The following is a 10,947-nucleotide window of genomic DNA, read 5'->3' as shown; positions in this document are numbered from 1 at the left end:
AAGTCTGAAAGGTATCCAAAAAGTTCTTACCTTGTTTTATCTGTTAAACAATTGTTGAGATGAATTTCGATAATGAAAATTTTGAGAAAATCAAGAGAATTTTGCAAAATGTTTGCACCTGATTTTACAAAAACAAACTATTGATTAGGATTTCAGATTTAAGACGTTTGTCAGTTTACAAAAAGAAACAATCTTATTGATTCATATTTCAGACTTTAGCACCACCTTTTATTAATCAGAAGTGAAATAAAATTTCAGACTCCAACACCTCTTAAAAAAACAAATGCAATCTTAATATTCAAAAAATAAAATAAAAATCAGTAAAAATCTACATATTTTGAAAGACAATGAAATTATAAGGTTATTTTGTGAAATATATTGCACTATTATAGTCCGATAAATACGATGCAAATTAGTTGGCCCACCACTTTTTGACTAATTTGCATGATTAGTTGACTTACCACGCCGGTAAGAACAATGATAAGGATGGAGAGTCTTACCCGATAAGTAAGGATTACATCTCTTACCCGGGTAAATGTTTACCAGGTAAATTGTTGCATGAGATACATTTTGATGTACTACAATCTTATCCAGTAAAATAAATTATAGTGTTGACTCGTAATGATAAACACTAACTGGATAAGCATTTAGGTAAACGGCCCCTTAATTTTTTAATCAATAGTTAGTTTTTGAAAACCTACAACTAGTTCAACTGTTAGTTTGTCAGAGCATCTCCAACAATAGAGAAGCAGAAACCAAAATCTCTAAAAACAGTAAAATTCAACTTCAATATATTTTTTATTTTAAAGAATTCAATATTAATTATATTATTAAAATATTAAATAAATTCAATACCCAATAAAATTTTAAATACATTTTATATAAAATAATAACAGATTCATTTTAATTAGCGTGAACAATAAAACCGATTTATCACTCTTGAACATTAGTTTTAGAAAGTTATATAAATTTAAATACTTTTATTCACATTTTTTTCTATATTAAAGAAAGTTTTAGAAAATATACCAAGCAAAAGAAATGGGATTAAATTTTTTTAAATATCAATTTTTTGTATGATCACAAATAGTTCTTAAAATAAAAAATCTACAAACTTGTACATTAACTATAGGATTTGGGATTATATGAAACCAACATGATTTTATAAGACATATGAGACCACTTTTTTATATTTGAAACTTCACAGGAAAATACTGTGAAGGTAACTTTCACAGTGTTTTTGTTGTGAAGATTTGGATTTTTCTTACCTTCATAAAGTTTTGTTTGTGAAGTTTCAAGTGTAAAGAATTGGTCTTATGAGTCTCATGAAAACAATTTGGTCTCACGTGAACCCAGGTTAATTATTACTAAGATTAATAAATATTAATTATTACTAAGGTTAATAAATATTGATTATTAATTAATATTAACTGAAATTATTAATCAGTTTTAATTATACATATATATATATATGTGTGTGTGTGTGTGTGTGTTTTGACATGTTTTTTACTACAACAGATTTTCCAAAACTTTTCTTTAAAATGGAGAATACAGGAGATAAATTGTAAAAATCTTCAAATTTGAAGAATACGTAAAAAATGATTACAATGAGAGAAATATTTTTAATATATTCCTACCAATTAAAAAACTTTGAATTAAATATTTAGAGAGAAAAATAAACTTTCTTACCAATATGAAGAATCTGTTGAAGTTGAATGTTGATTTATTTCAAAGATCTTAAAGTTTAATTTTTCATTTTGTAAAATCTGTTGGAGATGTTCTTCGTTATCAAAAAACTAATGTGACAATTCTAAAAATGTTTATCTAAAATTGAAGTTATATTTATTTTGTGTTATAGATAATAAAAATATGCTAAATGGTTTTACTAAAATATTTATTATATATATTTTCTTAAAAATTACTAATTAATTAGAATATGTGAGGTTAATCAATATAATTTTATACATATTATATGTAATGGTTATTAAAATCATAAATTGATACATATTTTTTCTAAAATTTGTTTTAACAAGCCCAAAATTTATAATATATATTAAATATAATGATCAATTCAATTTTTTTCAATTAACATATTATATTATTATTTTTAGTATCTGTTTGTATTAATTGCATATTATATTATTAGTGGTTTGTTTTAATTATATTATCAAATATTGTAATTGACTGGTTTTTTTATAGTTTTTTTATTTTATATTTTTCATCTAACTTATCATCTAGTTTTTGTCAGCCATCATTTGTTAAACAACTAGTTTACCAAACATAGTCTTTGTAAGCCGGCTTGTGTAGACCTATATAAATATTTATTTAATTTAAATGCATGGATTTCTTAGTGAGTAAGGCCCCGTTTGTGATTGCTATTATGATTGGTATTTATGGGGTCTTTTTGTTTGATGAGCTCCTTAGGCACGACATGTTAAACCTGTGTTGGAATCCCTATTGGTTGCTTTGGTTGGAGGTTAGTATGATGACTTTTCTTGAAGACTACGTCAAACGCTTATATCTCAATTATATTCTGCCAAAGTTGTTGGTTTTGTTCAAATTGGGGATTATGTGTGGAGCTTCATTAAGAATCTGTTTATTTTGTATGCTCATGTGGATTGTCTGCACCTTTCTGGTCCTTGTTGAGGGTTGAGCTTGTGTTGCATTTATTGCCATCTTGAGACCATTTTATCATCTTTGCCCATAGTACCTAGTGCACATTCCTGGCCTTTTTGATCCACCATTTTTCTAGTTTATATAAATTAATGACATGTCGTGCTTTATGTTCATCTTCATAGTTTATCTAATCATGTTATTTCGACCAACATTGAAGGCGATAGGCGCAAAATGCAACTCCTTGCGAACTATGATGAAATGCAAAGAAAATATGACCCTATCGTGCCCATTGCTTATATGTTTGACCAGGAACCAAAGATAGAAAACACCATTAACCTTGGTTGCTTTAGAGTTGGCCAAGATCAGGGTCTGGTGGATTGGCCCCTTATGATCATGTTACATGATTATCCGCTAGTTATGGTGGATTCAAGATTTCTATCAATAATCTTCTACCGATGTTTGAAGCTATGATAACTAGTCTGATTGCTTAACTATATATGCAAAAGAAAAGCAGAAGGGTTTGAAATGGTTCATAATTTAAATGGCAAAGTTAGTCTTGCTATCGGTATGTGGTCCTCACATGAAAACGTCGAGTATTTGAAATTGGAGACTTTGTTCATATTTTCTATTGGGTTTGGATCAATTGATGTATTTTGCTTGTTTTCAAATGCCTTAAAAGTGGAGGCTTGTATATTTTAGTTACAATGAAACAGATGGTTTTTAAATTTAATAATATAGCATTTTGAGGAATAATACATATTCAAAAATTCAGTTTATAAAAACAAACAATTTTATTGATTATGATCTTAGACTCTAACATCAAATATATCAATCAGAAATAAAATAAAATTTTATAACTCAACCGTTCTTCAAAAATAAACGGACACCAAAATATTTATCGATAAAGAAAAGGGTGATAAAATATGTTTGAATAAGGGCGGGAGACAGATACAAAATTGGAATAATTAATGCGGCGGAGATGGTGGTGGTAAGTCAACTAATCATGCAAATTAGTCAAAAAGTGGTGGGCCAACTAATTTGCATAGTATTTATGGGACTATAATAGTGCAATATATTTCACAAAATAACCTTATAATTTCATTGTCTTTCAAAATATGTAGATTTTTACTGATTTTTTTTTTAAATTTTTTTTGAATATTAAGATTGCGTTTGTTTTTTTAAGAGGGGCTGAAGTCTGAAATTTTATTTCATTTCTGATTAATAAAAAATGGTGTTAAAGTTTGAAATATGAATCAATAAGATTGTTTCTTTTTGTAAATTGACAAACATCTGAAATCTTAATCAATAGTTTGTTTTTGTAAAATCAGGTGCAAAAATTTTACAAAATTCTCTTGTTTTTCTCAAAATTTTCATTGTCGAAATTCATCTCAATAATTGTTTAACAGATAAAACAAGGTAAGAACTTTTTGGATACCTTTCAGACTTCCGATGCTATCGAGAATACCGCCGGTTTGTTTGCCGTAAAAATCGTTACTTTTGATAGATGATAAATCGTTAGAAATTTTTGTTTCACATTAATCTTTTAAGCTAACTTATACGTACAATATATATATATATATATATAGAGAGAGAGAAGGTAAGGACGTGCATTTCACATGGGTAATAAAAAGACGGTAGCGTCCTTGATGGAGAAAGAAGCAATAGCCAGAGTAAATCAAAGAAAATATGAAGAAGAAAAAAATTAAGATATTAGTTTACCTCTTATTGTACGTATAAGTTAGCTTAAAAGGACTGGCCCGGGACCGACAAAGGATCGGGACCGGCACCGACAAAGGACCGGCCTGGGATCGGGACCGGTAAGGACCGGTTATGGGACCGAAAACCGGGACCGGTTGAGGTTTTTGGTAGTTTCGTCGTGGGACCGGGACCGACCAGGACTGGTTATGGGACCGACTATGGACCGGCCCGGCCCGGCCCGAAAATTCAAATAAATTTATAAATAAATGTATTTTTAAATAATTTTATAATGTATTTTTATAAGAAAATGTAATTTTAATTATATTAAAACGTATTTTTAATGTGTATTTGAGTGACCCAATTATAAATTTTATAATGTATTAAAATTTATATCATTAAAAAAATCAAAAAATATATCTTATTTTTTAATGCAAGGACCGGTTGGGACCGAGACCGGGACCGACTCGGTAATACGATCTTTAGAATTTTTTTCAAATTAAATGTTATTTTTGAATAACATTTGCATATAATATGAATAAAATCGAAAGTCTATAAACTTTAATTAATAATAAATATTTATTAAAGCCATTTATCGTAATTTTTATTATTTAACCAAAGGGTCTTTAACCTATTGGTGTCGTAGTCTTTGGCCTCATAGGAAGTTAGAGGTTCAAACCTCATCAAATGTGAGAAGGGTGTGTGAATTTATTTATTGCATTTATCATATATAAATATTATATACTTAAAAAATATTATTCATAAAATGGGGAAATATAAATTTAATTTCCATTTATTTAAAAAAAACATTCCTATAATTGTTATATCTATACTACATTATAAAGTATTTGACAAAAACTCTTAAAAACTATTTTTTATGCATGAAGTATTGTTTATTAATGCATGTTACTTAAAATTCAAGATTACAAGTAGATTATGCTTAAGTACAACTTATTAAAGCTCTATCTTTGAATTTTTGTAACTAACTGCAGATAAACATAATCAAATACAGGATAAACATCTTATTTTAAGTATAAAAAATCTAAAATATAATTAGGATAATCATTAAATTCTAACAGAATACTTAATTATTATCTTTAGAAAATATTATATTAATAAACCTAAATTAAATTATAATTAAAAATTTTGAATTAAGAAAATTACACCAAAATACAAGAATTTTTAAAAAGATTAATTTGATACTGATATCGATAATTTTTTCTTCAAAAATTTATAATATTTTTAAATTTATATTTTATTCAAAAATAAAAATATTATCGCTTTTTCAAAACCATAAAAAACCGTATTATATCGACATAAAAAAGGAATAAAACAAAACACTAAAATCAAGATATGTCTCGATGCATTGCACGAATATCCTTCTAGTTCTATTTTAACCAACTAAAATAAAGTCAAAATAATAATAATAATAATAATAATAATAACAATCTAATAATCAAAATATGACCAATAAATAGCCAATAACTAAATACTTAATATCGACATTTACAAATTAATAATAAAATACTAATTTTATTTACTTGATATCAGATAAAATATTAATTGGGACCAGTTGATAAAATCCTCCGAGTGATTGACCATTGTTGGCAACTCATGACCTCACAACATTTAGAGATGAGATCAAACAGGAAAACTTCTTTATTTATTTCAGTAACAGGTTGAAGAATAATTCATTATACAAATCAACTGAAGTAAACGTTAATTTTTTAACAAATCAAATATTATAAATAATACCTTTTAAAATGTCAGAATTTAATTTTCAATTCTTTTTAACAAGTAATAATCAGTGTTTAATGATTTAATATTTTAGTTTACTAAGGTTCAATGTCGAAAATATCCCTATCAAAAAAAAAAGTATAAATGTTAATTTTTCAATAAGAAAATACAGTATTTCATTGGATTGATTTATACTTCAAATAATATAACTTGTGGTCCATAATAATCATTATTTATACTGATTTGTTAATTGACAAATATGTAAAATTGGGTAAAAGCCTTTTTAGACCAAGTAGCTAGAAATGTTCAATTTTTTATCGATGAAAATTGATCAATAATTGTTCTTTCACTAGACCCGACATGTAAAATCAGTAACTGTCCAAGTAAATAGTAAAAAAAAAAAGAAACACGGTACACATTGTATCTAATTTTTTTTTTTTTGAAAATCAAAAAAAGGACATCATTGAAACGTAAAATTCATATTGAATTATGATTTAAAGGAGGGGTTAAACATGTAACTGATACGACTACATGAATATAAAATAAGATTCATAATTATTTCGAATAAAATAAATACATAAATAAAAATCAAAAAGGTTTTTAAGGATGTTTGTATGTGTTTTGGATGAGGAAATATGTGAGCATGAATATTTTTGGAAGCAGAAAGGGATAAAAAGGAGAAATAGTGGGAGAATTCATGATGATAGAAGCAAAAAGCCACAAGGGAAAAGAATAAAGCAAAGGCATGCCTTGGAAGCAAAGAGTACATAACAACCAAATTTACTTTTTGTCCCCATCCTAACCCTCCTTTGATTTGATTCTACACCAACTTTCTAACCCGCTTCAAGAGTATTTTAGTCATTTCATATCAGTATGTATACTAAAAAACAACCGTCTTTCATAATGTTATAGCAACATGCATATGTTTTCTTATGTACATTTCTGTACATGATACAGTCGTGATTTTTTTGGCTGTTCATGAGAGACCGAGTCCGTAATCCAAGTGCGGATTTCTGAAAAATCAAGTTAAGACTAAATACTGTTGTATTAAAATACATTATCTTTTTCAACACGTTACTGTTGTCAGTTATGTTTACAGATTCATTGCAGAGAGGTTTGGGTTTTGTTCTCCTCATGTGGTCCATTCAACCTTTTGTACAAATAAGTCCTATTTGGCAGAGACTTTGTCCCTAAAAGTATCTTATTTGGAAGTAGGGACTGTTTGTAAATTTCTTTGATAGATGGAGGTGCTTTCTAGATTATTTTTGAAGGTACATAAAAGTTTTAGTTTAGCCCTTTATCTTTTATCCCATATATAAATAATAAGTAAAGTTCAATTTTGGTCCATAACGTTTGAAAATTTTATAGATGTTTCCCTTAGAAATTCAAAAACTCAAATCTGGTCTCTCACGTTCATCAATTCTCAACGGTTTTGGCATCTCTATCTAACGGTCGTTAACGTCTTCCATTAAATCTAATTAAATGAGAGGGGGGTTTTTTTAGTTATTTTCACTATTTGTATTATGTTAAAGAAAACATATTATATCTTTTATATAAATTGCGAAAAACAAAAAGTGGTGGTTATCCTTTTTCTTTTCTTTTTTTGTTTTACAATTTACAAATAAAAATATAATGCTTTTTAATTTTAATATAAAATTCAAAAAAATAGTGAAAATAACTAAAATATCTCTTATTTAATTGAACTTAAGAGAAAAAGTTAACGACTTTTGACAAATGAGCCAAAAGCGTTGAGAATTGATCAACGTGAGGGAATCCAAGTTTTTGACAGGAACAATATCCGTTAAAAATTGTAAACATCAAGGACCAAAATTGTAGCAATATCCGTTAAAAATTGTAAACATCAAGGACCAAAATTGTANCAATATCCGTTAAAAATTGTAAACATCAAGGACCAAAATTGTAGCAATATCCGTTAAAAATTGTAAACATCAAGGACCAAAATTGTAATTTTCTCTAAAAATAAAACATATTCGCAATATGATGCCAAAAAAAACTGCACCAGCCGGGAATCGAACCCGGGTCTGTACCGTGGCAGGGTACTATTCTACCACTAGACCACTGGTGCTTTTTATTGAATAATCCAAAGCTTAATATAATAACAGGTGTTTCAATTCATAATAATATAATTTAACATTTAAAACTTTAATTTATTAATTTAAAATAAAACAATATTGCTAAAATTACAATTTTTTAATCGTAAAATAGGAATCATATTCTGTTCGTGTTATAAAAACATATAAACAAAAAAAATAAGAGAACCAAATGTTATTGCGTATACCTTTTTTTTTTCTTCTGTTAATTGTGTAGGTGTTATCCAAGTCAGTTTACATGCACATTGACTAAATTTAAGTAATAGCAACGATGAGAACTGATATCAAGATTCAATATTAGAGATGACTAGAAGAGTACTTACGTAATGCAACGAGATACATATTGATTTTATTGTTTCATTTTATGTTTTGGCTATAGATGTTATAATGCGATTTTATGTGGTTTTGAGAAAAATAATATATATTTTTATTTTATAATGAAATATAAATTTGAAAAAGATAAAATCGATATTACTATCAAATTAACTATTTAGAAGTTATTGTTTTTGTGTAATTTCTTTATTTCAAATTTTTATTATAATTTAGTTGACGTTTAATAAAGAACTAATTTACTTTTGGTTTAATATAATAATTTTTTAAGATAATAATAAAGTATTCTGTTAGAATACAATGATTATCTTAATTATATTTTAGATTTTTTATACTTAAAATGATGTTTATCATGTATTTAATTATGTTTTTCTGCAGTTAGTTAGACGAATTCAAACATAGAGCTTTAATAAGATAAACTCATGCACATTCTACTTGTAATCTTAAACTTTAAGTAATATGCATAAAAAATGATTTTTAAAAGTTTTTATCAAATGTTTTATAATATAGTATAGATAATGTCATGATATATGGTATTTGCAAAGGGCTTTTGTCATTTTAGTGTGCATAAATTGATGCATATAAGGAAGAATATAATACATTCAAATAGGTTTAAAAATGAGAATCGTATATATTTTTAAAGAATATGAGAACTAATTATTCATGAATTAATCATGCCAAATATCGTGATAAATATTAACGACGAATACTATGAATAAGAAAAATACAGGATAATCATGAATAATTTAAGGTTATTCACTAGAAATAGTATATATAATAGTTGGTTTCAAGATTCTCAAATTATTTATGATTCCCATTTGAACCCGTTTCACAATTCAGAAATCACAACGACGTTGTTTATCATTTATACATAGAATATATAGAATGAATATAAAGAATCACTTGTTGTTCACATGTTCGGATATCAAACTAAAGAATTAAGCATAACATATATTTTGTCTGTCGAGATAATTGCATTTTGATTGAGTTACTGATATAAGGAAAAATGAAGAAAGTAAGGTAGACAAAAAATATCCTTCTTTTTCCGTCCAATAAAAAGCCATAAAATTAAATTTTATTTTTTGATCTTTCAGGTTTGATAAGCAAGGTGTAAATTTTTTTTAAGAATAAATAAAAATATCTAATTATGTCGGACCTTAAACAAATGATCATCTTATTTGATGTAGATTTTTATAGATACATGCACAAGAGTTGGATGTAAACATCATTAAGTTGATTTTTCATCGTTTTTTCTCTCTCAAATTAACGGTTAACTATACTGATTAAAATGGAATTATTAAATCTATTTACCTTAATACACAACTAAAAAATGAAAATAAAATAACTTTTTTATTTGGAATCCTGATTACTGATCAAAAAAAACTTTTTTAAAACCGAAGAAACCAAAAGTTACATGTTTTAAGATAACCAAAAGCTACATGTCATCATGGGTCTTTGTTCTAGCGGTATGTGAGACTTTGACATCCCAAGAGGTCACAATTTCAAACCTCACCAAAAGTGAAAAGGGTATGTGAGTTTATTTGTTCTATTTGACATATAAATATTATATACTTCAATAAGAGAACTACATGTTTTCATTATATATTTATTTCATAACGTAAAATATACTCTAATATATATTTTTTGTGTATGTGAACCAAAGAAAGTGTTTCACATTTACTTTTTCATCATGTGAACATAAACATATATAAAATAATACTTTAAATTATAGTATTTGATAATAAAAAAAAATATATGTAAGAAAATATTTTTATATCTGACTAGTTCGTTATCTTTTATTGATTCTCATTTAATTATATCTTTTATTGATTCTCATTTAATTATTGTCACGTTTTTTTTAATAAAACATAGAAATGGAGTGAGCACTGTTTTATTTTTATAAAATTATTGATAGACTAATGTGTCACATTAATAGTTGTATTCGGTAATCACTCTCACGTAATAGTGGCCGAATAGGTAGGTCGATACTATAGTGCCAGTTTTTAGTGTGGTCGAAATAGGTTTGATCGACCTACAAACACGTTTTTTTGTCTATTTCTTTGATTTATAAATGATTAATGTGTTAAACATGATACATAAACTAAATTATTAAAATTATATAGCACACGCATATATATATATCGGAAAAAGCATAAAAAAATGAAAAATTGAGAAAATCCCGAATAAACCATAAGGCATACACATATGCATACAAGTGATTTGTCAAGTACACGCATCACATATGCATGGAAACCAAGAAAGATATTCAATTACTTGTATACACTTTTACATATCCTATAAATGAATGGTTATTCATGTGTTCCTCAGTTTGGAGACCTTCGACCCATTTTCTTTTTAGCAAATACCATTTGAAGGATAAACTATAACACAAAATCAATCAACTCTTTTACTTGTAAATGAGTTGCAACTACCACACAGGGTACAGTGTTACCTTGGCTAA

General features: G+C 26.7%; 1 non-coding gene across 1 annotated transcript; it reads right to left on the bottom strand.

Annotated features, from left to right (window-relative positions):
* Positions 1-8,060: 8,060 nt before the first annotated feature.
* TRNAG-GCC lies at positions 8,061-8,131 on the bottom strand. Its single transcript has one exon. It is a non-coding gene; the product is annotated as a tRNA-Gly (tRNA).
* Between the last annotated feature and the right edge of the window lie 2,816 nt (positions 8,132-10,947).

This window comes from Cynara cardunculus, assembly GCF_001531365.2.
Source record: "Cynara cardunculus var. scolymus isolate 2C chromosome LG 1, CcrdV1, whole genome shotgun sequence".
Lineage (NCBI taxonomy): Eukaryota > Viridiplantae > Streptophyta > Magnoliopsida > Asterales > Asteraceae > Cynara > Cynara cardunculus.
This window is presented reverse-complemented; position numbering and strand designations above follow the sequence as displayed.